Here is a 19174-nt window from a genome sequence, read left to right as displayed (position 1 = left end):
TCCTTATCTGTTGGCAACTACGTTCATTTTTAAAGTCATTCAACACTACCACGCCTCCCCTCCCTGTCCCTCGCCCACATTCCAGAATTACAAAAGTTTTTCTTCTTTCTTTTTGACGATCTGTTGTTCACTCTCTAGAGAGAGAGAAAAAAAAATCATTCGTACTTCTATCACTCTGCAGGAAGTGTTTTTCCTGCCAACAAATCTTTCATCTTCTCAAAAGATCTTCTATCTCTAGATGCTCTACTTCTTATTTTCCTCCACAAAACTTCATTTTTTTGTCACTACATGTCGTTAAGTACCTAGAAGATTTTACTTGTTCCAAGATCATTTCCACCCAACTATATTCCGAGCGAAACTTTGTATTTCTCTGAATCCAGGATCGCAGTTTCTGAAGACAACGCACTTTAATATTTTTCCAGTTTTCTTGCTGCATCAGGCTTGAGCACTAACATCAGTTTTTTGTGTCATCCTACGACGTCGTCGACGTGAGTTGACTTGCCTTAACTGAGAGGGTTGTAACCAGTCGTATCTAAAACTGACACGCAATATGAGTCATAGAGAATTTACGCAGTCGCCTAAGGAGTTTGGCTATGCTACCAGAGATTTGGCAGGTACCTGCGAAGAAGGAGCGCAAGTAATGCCCACTACTCTGCACATATCTCTCAGCACCGAGTGCCGGCTCCCACTAACCTCTATCCCTCCCTGTCGTAGTAACTGTTTCATAGTCTGATCGTTAGAGGTTCCTTGATAAAAGTATCTCAGTAGGTCGCTGCACGGGACAACTTCAAACATAATTCTATGCTTATGTGTAAGCCTGTGCTGACAAATCGCCCATTCATTCAAATCAACATATTTAACGCGACGAGATAAATTCCGTCCGATGAGAAGATTCAGTATGTGTCGCCTTGCCGTATTACGAGCGGCTCTTTCAGTCTGTGTTAAAGCAAAATTGTCAATAAGAAGGCAACTTTGTCTCTCCATCTCAACCGAAAATTTGATACGAGGGTACGTACTTCGATGCCACACAGGGCAAGAGCATAATCGTGTTAAAATAACGAAAGGAGGAGGATTGACGAATGGGTAGCTGAATTTAAGGCGCGATTCTAGAAATATTCGATAAAGAAATGGCTCACTGTTGGGAACAAATCAGAACAATGGCCATTCTGTGAGCCATCTTACAAAATTTACTGTCCTATAAAAAGTCAGTGGACATGAAAGTATATTAAACCAAATAATGTTGAGAAAAAAAAGGGGGGACTGCTAACAGTTTCAACTTACATTCTTAGTTAGTTGACGATAATTTCGTGCACAAAATTCTGGTTGTTTAATTTTGTCGACGGACGTCGCAAAGTTTCAAACATGTTTGCAGCAACCAACTACGGGCGCCATTAAATTTTGTTACATATGGTTACGCTGTAGTTTGGAGAACCAACAGTAATAACAACATGTAACGTATTGGTAAGAAAGATATATAGTGATGTAAAGAACAATACACAATCTCAGCGTTAGGATACTAGTATAGTCAACAGCGAACAAGAAATCCTTCGCACAAGTAAGTGTCACTGTTTAGTTATTCTCTCACGTATTAAGAAACGACTTGCGATCAGTTAACTTCCGTAATTTACTATCTTCCCCCGGCTCCGTTGATGTTTATTTTATTTCACTTCATGATGTCGTCAATATAAATTTTATTACTTATGAAGCAACCAACATATTTAGGGCGGCATGGGAGAAGAGAATCGGTCGCGATGTTTTTCAAGGACTAGCCACGAAATTCGCCTGACCGAAGGAAATTACCGAAAACCAAGAACACAAAGGGCAGGTATCGATCAGAAAGGGCTCCTTGTAATATAAATCTCAGCCGGTAGATTTGCTTCTTGGCTACTCCCTCTTTCATGAAGCGTAAACCTGTAACCCCTAGAAAGTTACCATGAAGAAATAAGGGGCCAGTCGTTCTAGTACCTGTAGAAGCAGCCTCCATTCACTTTCCCGTCAGTGAACTAGAGACGTTCTATCGCTTTGAGTACTGAAAACCCACTGGGTAACTGGTCACAGAAAATAAACCTTACTTGCCTCTGTCCCATCAAGGTCAAGAGAGTGAACTGCGACAATGGCAGTGGGCCATCAGTGTACTGCGGAAAACACTCTAGAACCGGAGACAGATACCTGTTCATCATTCCTCCGTCCGCCCCCGGTAGCTGAGTGGCCAGCGCCACAGAATGTCAATCCTAAGGGCCCGGGTTAGATTCCCGGCTGGGTCGGAGATTTTCTCCGCTCAGGGACTGGGTGTTGTGTTGTCCTAATCATCGTCGTTTCATCCCCATCGACGCGCAAGTCGCCGAAGTGGCGTCAAATAGAAAGACTTGCACCCGGCGAACGGTCTACCCGACGGGAGGCCCTAGTTACACGACATTTCGTTTTATCATTTCTCCGTAGGAATTTGACGTCTCCGAGGCATGGAAATTTCTAGCGTTGCGACGACAAGCTCAGCCAATGACCATTACCTAAATGTAAATAGCGAAATGGGTCACGCATTTCACATGCAAATGAGGAGCAGCCAGGACGGCAGCTAGATCGAGGCCTTTCAAGCCCAGGGACGTGGGCCGTTTACGAAACAAAGCTGAACCCCAGGAAGCGTAAAAACAGGCGCCCCGCCGCGAAACAAAACGCTCGCCGAGGCGTGAAGCCTGCCACGCAGCCGAGTCGTTCCCTCCAGCTAGCACTGCCTGTAGGAAAAAAAAAAAACCACACGAGATGGTAGACGTACCTAACCGGAACAAAAGTTATAGCAGCGCTATAAAAGGTGCTCTGCTCGACATTCCCATCCAGTGTTCTCGTCGAATAACCCTCTATTAACTTAGACCACTATTAGATATATACTTGGGTTGAATAAAAAGGAGTGGCAAAACGGTGTTAATTCATACGAGACTGTCAGACGTTCACAGTATACGAAGCCGTCAATATCACTCTTATCTCGATCAGCTTCCCCCACGCAAATGGAAGGCGTCGTTCATTGCCAGCGCGTCCATCTCTGTCGGTGTCTCGCAAAGACCGCCCTGTAACATGGACGAGGTCGTCTATTGTGTTGTAGAGAATGCCGCGGAGAGTTTCCTTCATTTTGGCGAATAGGCCGTAACGGCACAGGCTCACATCGGGTGAATAAGGCGGATGCTCCAGTATCTCCCACCCCCACATACGCAGGAGCTCTTGCACGGGGTTCACAGTGTGGTATGAAGGATGATGGAATGCAGTCCATCACCGATCCACATACAGCGAGGAGCTCAACTGTCATGCTGTCCAGGGAGGACGTCCCGAATACATCCTGTCTTGAATGACATCCCTGCCATTTCGAAACACCTTCACCTACCTCGCCATCGTACAGTATGGCAACGCCATCGTACAGTATGGCAATGCTGCACCACGACACGCCTCAAGCAGTCCCTGAAAACGATGTGCGATCCAACCACGTTCCACTTCAATCTTGACCCATGCACATTATTTGGTTTCCTAAACATACAGTTCGGGCGCTTTAATTGGCTTCCCGCACTTTCAGACAGTACACACTGCAACTGACTCAAACACAGCCGTTCACGCTCACTGCACTACTTCAACTGGCTTTCTGCTATCAAATACAGACAGTATGCATGCCATTGGATGCACGTCCTTCATGTTACGGCAGAGTTGCCACTTCTTCTTATCCAACCACAGCCCTATAAATTGAGGGAGATTAGACAGAAAATAATAAAAAATGAAGTATTTCCAAGCGTGGTGTGTTTGTGTGTGTGTGTGTGTGTGTGTGTGTGTGTGTGTGTGTGAACGAAGCGGCCAATACCGAACTCATTTGTGTGAAACACTACTGATACAAGGTGGACGTTACTGGAAGCTGCCCAAGTTGTGGCATGTGAAACGCGGTCCCAAATAACTAAATGGATTCGCCACTGTCACGCCTGAGTACATGCTCTAATAAAGGAAAAATCGCCGCCTTATACTGAAAAAGCAGAAGCTTTCTGGTATCTTAAGGGTATCCCTAGTTGACCACCGTAACCGTAACCGAACAAACAATAGAACATTCCATCATCGTCGGATGTGTATTTTGCGGGCACACGCATCTGACAAGGAATCACCAGTTTCATCTCACAGTTTACGGAGAAGAATGTACATTAAAAAGTTACCAGCTCCGACTAACCTCTTTACCATGAAAACTTGGGCCACAATTCTGATTGTACGCTGTTGTAACTTCCAGAATGTACAGACTTTGGACTTTCGCTCCACCTCACCGCAACTGCCAACGCCCGAGTTCAAGTATTGTACAGCCGTGTGTTGAAAGCAACGGGAGAGGAGGGAGGGGGTGGGGGTGGACATACATGCCCTAGATGTTTTGGGATCTTGTTCGATAACATATTCCACGCGAAAAATAGGCAAGTAATTTCATCACGCATGTGCCGAACTCACACAGTTGTGCACTCAATCTGCGACTATAAATACAGCTTAAAATCAACATCACAAATCTAGGCAACTGAAGAATTATTGTTAAAACAAGTTAATCAACAATTAACAGTTAATTAACAATTTAATCAAGGCAATCACGTCGAAGAATAGAGCATCTTCTGCAAATTTACTTCACTGCAACTGTGCCAAATTTAAAATCTAAAAAAAATAAAGCCCAGCAGTTAGGAAGTGAAAGAATAGGTCTACGCTACTTCTTTATGAAACTCTCATTCGTTTCATTTATTTACACAGCATTTCTGAATCGCAACATAAAACTTTTCAAAGCAAACAGATCGATGGCACCAGGTGCAGGTCAGAAACCAGAAACTTTGAAACATTGAACAATGTACGTTTTCAGTGCCAAAACAGTACTTCACGACCCTCTTACTGCTGCACAGACTTGGGGCTCAGGCATGTGGCTGCAATGGAGCAGAGGGAGTCTCGCTTGTTTAACGTTCAGATGGGCTAGGGTACGGATTCTAATGACCTAAAAACCATCGAATTATGCAACAACTTATGACCTAAAACCTGCATATGAACTTAAAATATAAAATTTGACATTATGTAAGTTTTTAAATAAACGTTCTTGTTGAATTTTTATATACCATCAACTACATTATTCACTTCTGAACCATTTCAAATACAGTTTCGCACAGTTTGAAACTAACTAGTACTTATTTTTGGAATGTCTGCATGTGTGTGAAAGAAACACGAAATAAATGAAAGCATTCAAACAATGAAACCACGTTTTCACTACTGCTCACCAATTGTTTAAAGTATTCCAAATTGGTTACCATGTCTTGTCATTCTTCAGTTTCTGCACAGTTGCACTGTATCACAGGGTGCGTTTTCAGGTTCTCAATTGTCAGTGAGGATAGTTTTATATCTGGTAAAACTCTTCTCCGTACCACAGTACGTCACAAGAGTTTATTTGAAGGCTGCGAAATCACTGCAGGCCAGCTTTGGGTCATTGTCTTCAAATAGTGTGGCAAACCCAGAAAGACTGTCACTAACTTTGACACTTTAGAGTAACCAGGATTCCGCTGGAGGATATTTTGCAATTTGTTGTACCGTCTGTTAGCCAAATGACCACGAGCTCCAGCCAACTTCCTCTGCACATGTTGCACAATATCCACGGCTTCACACAGTTGAATGCCGGCGGCTTCCAGTCGTGTGTTGGCTTTTCATAGCACTGAAATGTTGGCGTTGATGCATGACAAGTTTCCAGCCAAAGTATCTGTAAAGACCTTTGCCACAGTTTTGTTAGCACTTTATTCATTGCTGTCATGCTTACAAAAGCCTGTTTTTATTTTGGCGTAGTTCGTGCTATAAGCCACAGCAACATTAAGCCAAGAACTCCGTCGTGCAAGAACAGATTGAGGGGGGTAGGGGCAGTGAAGGTGTTTGTGTCTGTAATTTCTGTAGCCGTACCAGAGCTTTCACATAGATTTTCTTGCCACAGGAAATTAATTTGTCCACATCAACGTAATTTGATAGCACCTCTCCTGTAACTCTGTGTACCGCTTGTGCAAGGCAAGTGATGTACATTGTACAGGGTAAGAGAATCTGTAGCCCCTTGGCTGCTTTAGCCATGTATGAAACACCATTGTTACTAGCAGTATAACGTTGTGTTTGTGCACACTATCCGGCCACAGTAGCTTCACAGGGTTGTCGAACAAAATGGCAACTGTAGAACTGTTTACTCTGGAGAGAGAACAGATACGATAATACAAGTATCCATGCTCGAGAGCTTCACAAGTTAGGAGCAACGTTTCGCCAGAGCCGTTAACTTTTACAACGCCAGCTACAACATGTGCAACATAACGCCTACCCACATCTATGGGCACCCAGAGATTTTGGTCAGCAACACTAAGTCGTATTTTGTTGAGGGTTAATTGGTTAATTCTCAAAGTAGACTCATCTGGAGCTGGACGTATTGTGTACTTCTCCAAGAACTGTCTGAAGCATGGGTTCTTCAACTTCTCCAACGGGACACCATCCACGCAAGTTCTTTGAAGAATGATTGGACCTCTTTGGTCAAGCAACAGCGTTTGTCAGCTGTTATTTTCAGAACTTCTCTTCGCGCTGCTGCTGTCTTTGACGGTGTTACGGAGTATGTGCACTTTAAAGTGCTTTTCTTCACTAACTTTTTCACAGACATTTTCCTGGTAAGCCGTGCAGTCATACTTTAGGCTGCAAGAGTCGGTGGTCTCGATTAATCTATAACCAATTTATGAAAATACAAACGTAAAGACTTTAAACGTGCTGAAAATACTAAACGCTTAACTATTTTGCTCTAGTCATGACTCTTATCGCCTGAATATTTATCAGCTTACGGATCGTAGAAATTTTTTCTGGGATTCAGCTGGAAACATTTCAATATAAGCACTATTGCTCAGGTCTTCGGTTGTCTCACCTTCACATTCATGGCGACCTTCGGAGGTCTGGACACGAGTTTGGTCCCGTAAATGAACTAAAGATTTATGGGGATGGTCGCTAACAGTTTCATTTGCATTGGAAAAAAATTCTGTGCTATTATCATGATTACTGTGGGAGTAACTAATCTTCAGTAAGACCTTTTGTCGTCTGACGAGTTTTGGTTGGCAGCTGCTACGGCTTGTGTGTCCATTCGCATACAGCTGACTCCTTAAAAGCGGGGCAATCCACGGTGCGAATGCCCTCATCGCGTGACCTCGGGTCTCTGTTTGCGTCGAGGTGCTAATCGCTCGCGTAAGCAGCCCATACAGGAGAAGCAAGCTCGCTAATTGACCTGCTTATAAGGCAGCTGCTGACGACCGACGTCATTTACGACTTCGACTTCCTGTCAGGCGACGCAAGTGCAATGTGCTCTCCAAAGACTTCGCACCTAACAAATATTGTACCGCACGGACGACTGCGAAAACACGCACGCGCTCGAGAGAGGGAGGGTGGAGAGAAGAGTGGAGGGGAATACTCGGTAATTTTGACGTACACCAAGCAAGGTTACTACCGATCCAGCTGCTATTACACAAGAGCTTAGCAATTTTAAACGTAGCTTGTCTCATTCAAGCACTTGCTGGTGTAATGTGACCGCCCATCAACTCTGCCTCAGATAGTCCGTTTGAAGCCCACTGGGTAAAGAGCTCACATTTAGAGTCAGAACTATTAGTGCTGATCGGAAAAAAAGACTACAAGCTATGAGAGGCTGTAGTTGTTTCACGAGCACTGCAAGGACGACATACTAAGACTAATGACATATTCAACTTGTAGCCGTATCTGGTACTACCTCCTCCGCGAGATTGATCGTTAATTCGCAGGAGCGCTCAACCGATGAGTCTGTTTATATCTTGGAGGTGAAATAATTCTTTTTTCGGACCACAATACTTCAATCTGCCTCTACCCTAACCTTCACCTTTCAATGACGTTAAGATTCGTTTTCGCGCTCCTTCTAGCACGACGACTATTACAAGACGGTGATATTTTGGTTTTTTATTTCTTTAAATAGTAACACCATCTTAAAAGAAATGTCTTTTCGTTCAGTATATGGCGATGAGGAGGTATTGAATAGGATTGCGGAGAAGAGAAGTTTGTGGCACAACTTAACTAGAAGAAGGGATCGGTTGGTAGGACATGTTCTGAGGCATCAAGGGATCACCAATTTAGTATTGGAGGGCAGCGTGGAGGGTAAAAGTCGTAGAGGGAGACCAAGAGATGAATACACTAAACAGATTCAGAAGGATATAGGTTGCAGTAGGTACTGGGAGATGAAGAAGCTTGCACAGGATAGAGTAGCATGGAGAGCTGCATCAAACCAGTCTGAGGACTGAAGACCACAACAACAACATGGCGATTCCTTGTCTTAAGACTTATCTCAATGTTTTTACAGCTTTTATGAAGGAAAGCCACGATTTAAGGTGGACTGTGCTAGTAATACGGTGATACCATTGACAGACCGCCATCACAGCAGCCCTAAGTGCATACCGGGTGGTCAATAACACAGCCTGCATTCCTTCTACATTCGTCGCACGAAGTCCTATATTGTATAAAGAAGCATTGCCTTACAAAGCCCATCCGGACATTGGAATATGGATTCACCGACGGACATCACACTGTTAGCAGCCATTCAGCGACCAACGATTATGCCGATTTCTTTTTCTATCTCACATCATTAAGGTAATTTCGCTTTCTCTTCTCATCAGTAATCAAATAATTAACGACTAACCCCTTGTTTGAAGGAAAGAGGAATTCTATCACTCAAGTCGCCGAAATGGCGTTCAGTTGAACGACTTGCACCAGGCCGTTGATTCACACGAAAATTATTATTACAACACTGGACAACTCGTATTTTCAACATCATCGTTATCGTTATCACCACCGTGGGACAGAATAGTAGATAAGAATGCCAACAGATGAATTAGGCAAGTATCAATGACAAATGGATTGCTTACCCCATCTTTTTGACGCTCAGTTCTAACAGTATGTCTTTCTTTTCGGCTCAAAATCACGAGACCAACATTCAATAATGAACATTATGACTCACATGACTTTTCAGATAATTGTTTAATAAGAACAATACCGAGAGAGAACATTTTTCTCTGAGGTCTCCCCTTGCCATCATTTACTTAGCCAGTTGTATGCAACTGTAAGTTCAGCATTACGATTGTCATCTTTTATGTCTCTCCGGTTCTCTTCATTTTAGTAGCAGACTAGTCTCCAACGCGTTTCTTTCCATTTTTTAAATATCTTCCTGTGCTCTGAACTCGTAAACTCGTAAAGTGAAGCGTTCGAGGAATTCCAACAGAAGAGATATATACAGAACAATTAACTTAATGAACGTATGAAAATAAAGCAACCATTAATCTTTATTAACGACAGAGTGTTTCGGCATTTATTAGCATTGTCAAGTTCCCCGTGAAGAACGCGTATAGATGTGAACGGCATTTGTATTTAACTAACTATATTGCACTCACGTCTAGAATTATGTGATGTCTATATTAGGTCGTTAGCTAACTGTCTTGTAACTGTCAATGTTTTAATTAGATGGTAAATGACGTTAATATATTGAAAATAATACTTTAATTATAGCTTGACAGTAGTTTGGGAGTTTTGCGACGTTTTATGTTTACAAAAATTATACAGATGAACAGTGATGTTATATTCACTAAATTTGGTCTCTATTAACTTTGGTTGTTGCATAGGTTATTTTAGAATTATCTACTTTCGTTTTCTAAAAGCACAATAACATATTTGAGATAGTATTTGCCTAAATTCTGTATGCTCGTTTAATATTTCTTGTGGCTATTTTCTCGTGTGTATATAGATTTTTCAATTCTTCAAGAATGTTCATTGTTGTTCTGTGGAGGATTTGGAGTGTATTTTAGGTGGTATCAGCAGTGTGGTTTTGATTTCTTAAATTTGGAAAGAAGCTCGACTGACCATTCTCGCTGCTTCTTGTGTGTTCTTTATATCTGGCGTTATAAGCAGCTATTTTGGTGCATCTTCATAATAAAGCATCCCTGTTAGTAAGTTTGCTTCTATTCCTTTCAACAACTTAATACTACCTAACAGAACTACAAATCATACTACGTATCTGCTCTGTTGCTGTCCTCATCTCTTAAGCGTCTCGCGTAGCAAAGACCTAAGGGATGACACAGGTGTACGCCGCACCAAATGCTAAGCAGTACGGAAATGCAACAGAAAAGCCCGTTAACTTTAATGGTAAAATTCGAGAAACTGCCAAGATGATCTAGTTGTACGTGCTTACCCCATCTCAGGCTAGGACGGGCCTATTATAGACCGAGAAAGATGACCTTGCAGCCGTGAAACCAAGTCCCACGCTGGCGGCCTCGAAGTAAAGGCGAGTACATAAAACTGGGCGACGTCTGCTCGGACGTCTGTACCCGGAGCAGTCCACACAAGGAGGTCACAGCGTCATCCCAGCCGCAGCCTCCTACGCTAATCACAGCGCCCGAGTGCCCCATTAGCATAACACTTGTCCTGACGGACGCAACGTCGCCGCAGCCGCGCAGGCGCGCGCAGCCGACTCGGCGTGGCAGGGCGGCGCGACACAGGCACAAGCGGCCACTTCAGCCGACGTATCCCACGCTGTTACTTTCACAAAGCTAAGCGCATCGGGGAAAATTCTAGTCAACCCCTTAAAAGATCACTGTGATCGCTCTTGAGCGCTACGAATGGTGCAGAACTGGAATCAGGCTGTCATGCGCCACACTACTGCTGATTTAAATCACGGCAGTGAAGTGAATCACGATGGAATCACTGAAACTTTTCAGTCTGCATTTAACGCAGTCTTCACCTCTTAGCCGTGTGAAGATCCACCAGGAACGACACGTGCTTCGGATTCCACGTTAAACTCCATGTCCCCTTTCCCCGGTAGGATTACTGGGGTAAATAGGCAAGTCACCTAAATGGCGTTCAACTGAAAGACTTGCACCAGGTCTTTGAACCACACGAAATAATATTAATAATAATAAAAAAATTTTGGAACAACTGACGATTTTCAGATAAATACTAGTGTATGGCAAGGAAGTGGACTCTCCCAACTGCGACCTAGAAAAGGTAGTCAGAGAGGGGAACACGAAGATTCATAGTGGATTCAGACTAGAAACAAAAAAACAAAGGCATCAAAGTTAATTTTCTAGCCTTTGAAGACGGTACGACCTACTAGCCGAGACCTGGGAAGAAGCCAAAGAACGGTCACTGAACTTCAAGAAGTAGAAAAAAAAAAAAGTGTCAAAATCTCCTTCGAAAAGACCAAGATAATAGCAAACATAAAAAGACACCATAACATTTTAAACTGGGAGTGCAAAAAACAGAGGTAGTCCAATAATTCAATAAGCTTTTGAGAATGGATAGGTTGGTGTGCCTTCGAGAAGAAGGAAATGGAACCTTGAAGAAACGAGGCAGAACTGGCCTTCCAACTCACCAAAATCACAGGTAACAGAAAGTCCCTCTCGTGGAATGGAGAAACAAAACATTACAATACAGTAATCAAAACGGAAGGTCTGTATATAGCCGAAACATCGTGTATCCGCGTTCACTGTTCCTCTCGCTTGAAGATTTTTCACAGTTTCGGCACGGGCACGATGTACGCCAGCTTTTCGGTACTTATTGCTGCTACACTGTTCTACACAATCTCCTAGCCTGCATCTCTTTCGGCAATTATTTCTGGATATTGCAACTTTTTCCTAAAGCCGACTGATAAGAAATAAAAGATCGTCTGCATTATCGTTGACGAATATGTGAAAATATAGATTAGAAGAAGGGACAGGCTGATACGCCATTGTGGCAACACATCAAGGAATCACTTCCATGTTACTAGAAGAAGCTACATAGGGAAAAATATGTAGATGAAGAAAGACTGTAATATATCTAACTAGTTATCGGGGACATGACTTCTGAGTGCTACTCTGTGCTGATGAGGGTGTCGCGGAAGAGAAAGTGGTAATGGCCACACAGAACTGCCTACCCACTTAAAAAGTATATTCCTGTTCAGTCATGTGAGGGCTGTTCTCCATGTCCCATCTCTATATGCCTAACCCAAACATCATTTCAAATCCTAGGTGTCTTTCAGTTACGTACCAAACACTGGGAACTGGAGCGTCCTTTACCCTCCTACCCAACGAACTACCCACTTACAGAACTACCTATCTGACGAATTTCCTGTGTACGATATGGAGTGGCATTTCATTTGGGAAATTTTGTCTTCGTTGGACATCCAACCCAACCTCGTGGATTTTGTTGTCCATGCTTCCAATTGTCGCTGTGGAAGAGCTACTAGGATAATCAAAACATTGAATAGATGAGTTTTAGACCGCACTCACATCACGAAGAATAATCACAATAGCCCTTTTTCGCGTTTCTTCCTTTATGCCACTTGAGAAATATAAATAACTGATGTTTTGTCCTCTTCACCAAAGGAATGTAGACAGTCTTTGATGATTCATTATAAATGAAGTTATAAATAACGACTAACACGCTTGAGACTGATGTCTGACACCAGGTATAAATGAAGAGATAAGAAACTTCTCTGAACTCTTGAGAGTCCGACTGTTTCACGCAAAGCCTCCCGTGATTAGTTTCAACACTACAGCTAACGAGAAAACGCAACTGATCTACGAGTAAGTCTGATGAGCGAACGAGTGTTAAATATCTGCCAAGCAAACAGGCCATGGGCGCACCGAGATAGAAGAAACTTCCATGCGTACTGGTCAGTTTGCGAGACAGGTACAGTCTCAAGCAAAAAGATTGGGTCGTTCATCGTCAAATTGAGCTTGAGAAAGTCGTCCTCTGGCGCACGAGGCTGCAGCCATCCCAAGTGTTTCCAAATGGAACGCGTCACGAAGAAGTGAAGGGAGCTGCGCTGCTGTGCGGAGCGAGTGTTAAGTGGCGGCAGAAACCGCCTTGTCGTGACGCAAGCCCGGCGCAGCGGGCGACCGTCTGCTTGACGTACAGCGACGCCTGTTAAACAGCCTGGCGCCGACATTTAAGCGCCACTACTTAGTCGTGCTGCATCATCCGAGACGGACCACAGTATCAACACGACAAAGTCACACCTCTTCTATAATGACGCAACGAACATTTTCCATGCGATAAAAACCACCGAGTGGCAACATAATCTTGATGTAGCATTTAAACAAATTTCTTACTCGTTATCTCCAGTCGAGTACTTAAAAAATACCCAACACTGCGCTGGTAATCCGAGAAACTGTCATCAGTGAAATCTGCCCACGAAGCCAGCATTTTCGTATATTTTCTACGTGCCACGCGGTCTAGGACGCCTAGTCTCGATTCGCGCGGCTCCCCCCGTTGGAGGTTCGAGTCCTCCCTTGGGCATGGGTGTGTTTGTTGTCCTTAGCGTAAGTTAGGTTAAATTAGATTAACTAGTGCGTACGCCTAGTGACCGATGACCACAGCAGTTTGGACCCACAGAACTTACCACAAATTTCCGAAATTTTTTCTGCTTGTTCGCTAAAATTGTCGAATGTAAAAAGTTGCACTAAATTTTCAGAGAGGCGTTGTAATGCTGAGAAATTACACATCTTGAGGTTTGAAGGAATAGTTGATTTGGCAAAGGAGTCAAAAGAAAACAACACACACACACACACACACACACACACACACACACAGGCGCGCGCGCGCTCGCGCAGAAGGGGGAGGGGTGAAGGAGGGAGTGAGAGATGATGACCGTGGCAGAGCAAGCATACCTTACCTTCTGAGGCTTCAGCGCGCGGCTAATCTTATAACGAGCATCGCGCCGTAACTATTGGTCATTGTGATCGTATGGCTGACTACATGAATTATAGAAACTTCAGAGAGCAGCTACGAAGTAAATGAGGCTATTTATCAAGGGTTCATATTCAAAAGCTTCTGCGCAGGGGAAAATAGTCGACTGACAAGAGTGGCACTACTGCTTATGACCAACCTAACTGGATCTCTTGCAGCAGATTCTGAAAGAACCGCTTCGCTATGTTAGGTTTACGGGTGCTGGCGCCCTTTTTACCGCCATATTCACATTGCAGGTGTTTCCCTGTACATCACGATCTGTCCTTTCCTACAACGGCTCCGAGGGAAGACACCTCTTTAATTCTATGAATTACATGGGCGTAAAAATTTGGGAAAAATACCTCCATATCTGAGGAACGTAACTGCGTTATACCGGGTGGTAATAGTTAAACTTTCTGTATTTAACACGTTATTACACGGAAACTAAGTACCGTATAAGTTCCAAACTTGGTAGCATTAACATCCAGAGCATGGGGTGCATGATTTCCATCACAGCGCCACCATCAAGTTCCAACTATGGTCACAAGGTGCGTTGATCAGTCATCGTGATTCATATAGTCTCACAAAGCTGACCAGTCGCAGTGCACTTTTCGGCGTGTCAACATGAGCGTAAACAAACGGAGCAGGACATTATTGTTGAATCTCTATTATGAAAACTGTAGTGTCGGTAGCTGGACCGACACCGTGATGTGGATGGCTGAAAAGGAATGCTAAACTAACGCTGTGGCCGATAGTGCACGCACGGCAATAAGCATACGGGCGTGAAGTCTGGAACATAAAAACTTATGAATGAATAAGAAGAAAAGTATGTAGATGCTTTTTACTTAACTTTTAATAATTCCTTGGAATACATCTCTCTTGATTACTCGTAAGCTATAGGCACTGATACAAATGGCTCCTTGCTAGTTCGTAGCCATTAACTTAGCTGATGGCTATTATGTCTCTCGGCTAATGAGAGAGAAAGGCTTCGTACAACTGGGCGATAGCTAGGTTCGCGTACAACTGGGCGGTAGCTTGGTTCTCGTACAACTGGGGGCGAGTCCACTCTCGTATCACGAGACCTGCCTTGGTGGTGGCGCTAGGTCTGCGATCACAGTGGCGACACGCGGGTCCGACATGTACTACATGGACCGCGGCCGATTTAAACTACCACCTAGCAAGTGTGGTGTCTGGCGGTGACACCACAAAAACAACAGCTGCACTTCCAGAATATCGCCGACTGAAAAGATTACTGAAGGGTCCTCTTTCTCCGCCTGCAGTGCGGAGCATAATGAAGTCGTTCGACTCAAATGGAGAACTGGGCGTCGCTACGGGAAGAGACCGACGTCCGGTGGCACCACAGGTGGTTGATGAAATCGCTGTTGCCATGGCAGACAACGCTGCGCGCAATTCCCGATCGTCAGGCAGTGCGCGTGCTGTGCCATGACAGCTGACATCCCTGGTCCACTGTGCGGAAGGTGCTTCGAACCATTCTCAAATAGTATCCGTAGAAGACCCATATCAAACAGCAGCTTGCACCACAGGACGCACAAGGACGTGTTGACTACGCTCTCCACTTCCTCGCAAGAACTGAAGTTGACGAGGGCTGGCCCTGGACCATCGTATGGACAGGCGAAGTTCATTTTTCTCTGACGGGTGAGATGAACACACATAATTGTGGAGTGTGGAGATCTTCGCCTCCAGTCACTGTGCTTGAAGTTCCTCTGTATGGTGAACGTGTCACCGTATGGTCTGGCTTCACATCTACGTTAATCATTGGCCCGTTCTTTTTTGAACAGGTTGGCGCTCAAGGACAAAGACGAGCAATGTGACTGACCAGCGTAACTGCTATGTGCTTCGCCAGCATGTCATACTTGCCCTACAGGAGAGAGACGCATTGAGCTCAACAGTTTCCATGCAAGATGGGACCCCACCGCGCGGCGCTCGTGGGGTTTACCTACTTTTCTCCGAAACACATTTGGAAGCGATCGAATTGTTAGCCGATCGTTTCCAAACGCTGGGCCGGCACCATCACCTGATCTCACTCCCTGTGATTTCTGGTTGTGGGGCTACCTCAAGAACGGCAACATTCAGTTTTCTCCAATGCAGCTTCTCAAAAAGTACCCATAATTTGAAGAAAACTACAGTACGACAGCATTTTCACTTAAACATATTAACAGCGGTGGAAATTACATTAACCGTCAAAAAATTTAGCATCTGGACATGGTCTAATTCCGTATTTCTTCATTCGTAACTTACTCCCACACTGTCACCATGCCAAACTTCCATAATACACTCAGTTTCAGAAAATAATCTCTGGCTGGCTGATTTGGCGGAATGTAAAACTCGGCAACAAATAATGAATACAATATATAAGACAATCATACGTAAAAATGATAGCTGAATATGTAACGAAGAGCTGAAAACACCCAGACGTTGCTGCACGGAAGAGAAGCCAGTATTTTCCTGTGTAGGTAATAGTGATCAATATGCTATCTGACGAAATGCTGAATCAACTGTATTTTTTCCTGAGGGAACGATGTTATTTGTGGAAGCCACTGCATAGCTCGTGAAAATACACGTATACAGCAGAAGTCAATGTATATAGTCAAACTTGTCACATAATGGCTAGAAATCTTTATTAATACGTAAATGTATATTTCAAAATGTAATATTTCTGTTCCTGTGCAAATGGCCTGAAAATCCTGATCTGTTCAATTTTAGCAGCTCAGTAATTGAACAAAATAAACTCGAAAAGTCTTTCTTTCAGCGCTGAATGACAATCGACTCTGAAAAGGTAGTAAACTAAAGTGCAATTTGTTTCCTCTCTGGCGAGAAATCTTTCTGGCAGATTAAAAAATGTGCGAGGCCGGGACTCGAACCTGGGACCTTTGCCTTTCATGGAGTACTCTACCGACAGAGCTATCCAAGCGTGACTCGTGGAGTAAATCTGTGAGGACAGGTCATGAGTCGTACTCGAATAGCTCTGTTGGTAGAGTACTTGCATGCGAAAGGCAAACGCCCCAATTCGAGTCGCAGTCTGGAACATATTTTTGATCTGCCAAGAAGTTTCAAATCAGTGTACACTCCATTATAAATTGAAAATTCACTCTGGTAACCAGTGAGAAGTTCGTCATTATCTTTCACTGTGTTCCATCTGCGAGTTTTTTTAAAAAATCATGTTAGCAATAAACAATATATGAGAAAGAAGGGCAAACCAACTGATACATTAACACGTGATCATGGAAGTATAAAGTTTGGAGGAAAGAAGCGATGAAACTGAAACCGTGCAAGTTCTGCATTCTGGTATTTTCTCTCTTCAAGACCTGATGCCGTCTCCTTGATGAAATGAGGGAAGTAATTTCCATTAACACAATACTCCGTCTTGTAGGAGACTTCTCACTATGTCCAATCATCATCAATGTATGCACAGTACTTGTCAAATATCTGAAACACGCTGCAATCGACATTTACATCTAGCTCGCCTACGGAGATATCTCCTTTCTGTGTTTGCGAAATATATGTGAAACAGCTTTCCGTTAAGCAAGTTTACGTAATTAAGAAAATGTGGGATAACTGAATTCGCTGAGAAGAATATTAAAACAGTGTGATTGAAGTGCTGGCGTTGCAGGAAAAACATAATAAGAAACTACTGTTAGGTAAGTATTCACTGAATTGCGTCTATTAACTGATGCAGTCACACGTCATGCTAAAAAACAGTGCGGGTCCGAGGAGCCTGTTCGCCTGTTGGTAGAGTCGGCCTGAGTCGCAGTAACATGATGGAGGAGGAGAACGGCGCTGCTCCAGAAGCTAATGAGGGTGTAATTTTTGGCCTGGTCTCTCTCTCTCTCTCTCTCTCTCTCTCTCTCTCTCTCTCTCTCTCTCTCTCCCTCCCTCCCTCCCTCTCTCTCTCTCCCCCCCCCCCCCCCTCCTGTGAGCAGACGCCGTGTCCAGACGGAGGAACTTCCAGCGCTGGAGACGAGTCGGGTTTGTTTGCTGGACCGGTTTTCACAGCTCTCGCGCCGCTCCGGTTTACTTACGCGTACAAGAAGTGGGTGCATTCCGCGCCTTGCTGTCTGGGGAACTCGGGACTGAGGAGCGTGTTCTGTCTGGGGTATCGCTGGTAGTGACAAGATATGCGGGGGGGGGGGGGGGGGGGAGGGGAGACTGCCGTACAGATTTGACAAAGGTGCAGTATCTCTCTCACACGACTGCATCTGTCGCCAAAAGATAATGATAATCGAGCTGCAGAGGGAACTGAATGAGGGTAGCTGAGCTAGCACCATAAAGGATCGGAAAGATTTGCCCCAATGAACTGGAATTTTACTGCTGCTATGAGGAAAGAGTATTCCCAGTGATTATAAGCTGACGAAAATCATTTTTTTAGATTCATACTTTCTCTGTATGATTTATGAAGCGTGGTAGCTGTGTGATGTACTCGTATATAGGGTAACGTCACGAAGACGCTATCTGGGTCTCTGTTGTGTGGCAGTGTCAGACAACTTTGAAGGAGAGAAGTACTCCGTCTTTAATTCACCAATATGATGGAAAGGAGGCTGTGGTGGTGGTGGTGGTGGTGGTGGTGGTGGTGGGATTCATGGTGGATGAACACGAAGGTCTTCACATCTTCGTTCGCAATCTGAGAATTCTGATAACGCCAAAACCTCCATTGAGTGTTTGAAGATGCATTTTGTCAAGACTGGCTCTTAACGATTATGATGCCAAATACAGTGTGTGTTTCCGCATTTTCTCTCGTGTTTCGGCAGATATTTACGATTTCGTTTTTGTGATGTGTTGCTGGTGTCAGCCTGAACATATATTGCTCATCAGGTATTTCATGCGACACCCATTGTCGACAGGAAGTGTCGGTCTGTTTTCTGTTTCAACCACAGTGATTTTTAAAGCGGAATATTTCTCGGCCATTCGACAGAGCGGTTCCAAGTTAGTCTAGTGCGGCGTTCGTGTAATCGATATGCATAAACAGGGACGGAAAACATGAAGAATAGCCAGTACTCAAGCAGCGACTGAGCAGCGCCGCGCCATGGCGGTGGGAGTCAGCAGTGCTTGAGTACTGGCTATTCTTCATGTTTTACCGTCCCTGTTCATGCATATCGATGAAACGAACGTCGCACTAGACTAACTTGGAACCGCTCTGTCGAATGGCCGAGAAATATTCCGCTTTGAAAATCACTGTGGTTGAAACAGAAAACAGACCGACACTTCCTGTCGACAATGGGTGTCGCATGAAATATCTGATGAGCAGTATATGTTCAGGCTGACACCAGCAACACATCACAAAAACGAAATCGTAAATATCTGCCGAAACACGAGAGAAATGAGTCAGATGTCTCTTAGGAGAGGCGCCCTGTATAACTGCTCACGTGGATGAATTTCGATTTGATCTCAGAATCTGAAACGTACA

The 19174-nt window shown here is 44.1% G+C and overlaps 1 protein-coding gene across 4 annotated transcripts in view; it reads right to left on the bottom strand.

Annotated features, from left to right (window-relative positions):
* LOC124711127 (cytospin-A) overlaps nt 1-19174 on the bottom strand; it is a 936320-nt gene that overhangs the window by 119235 nt on the left and 797911 nt on the right. The window lies entirely within an intron of this gene.

The sequence above is a fragment of the Schistocerca piceifrons genome, chromosome 8 (assembly GCF_021461385.2).
Source record: "Schistocerca piceifrons isolate TAMUIC-IGC-003096 chromosome 8, iqSchPice1.1, whole genome shotgun sequence".
Lineage (NCBI taxonomy): Eukaryota > Metazoa > Arthropoda > Insecta > Orthoptera > Acrididae > Schistocerca > Schistocerca piceifrons.
Note: the sequence above shows the minus strand (reverse complement) of the source record. Positions and strands in the feature narration are given on the sequence as shown.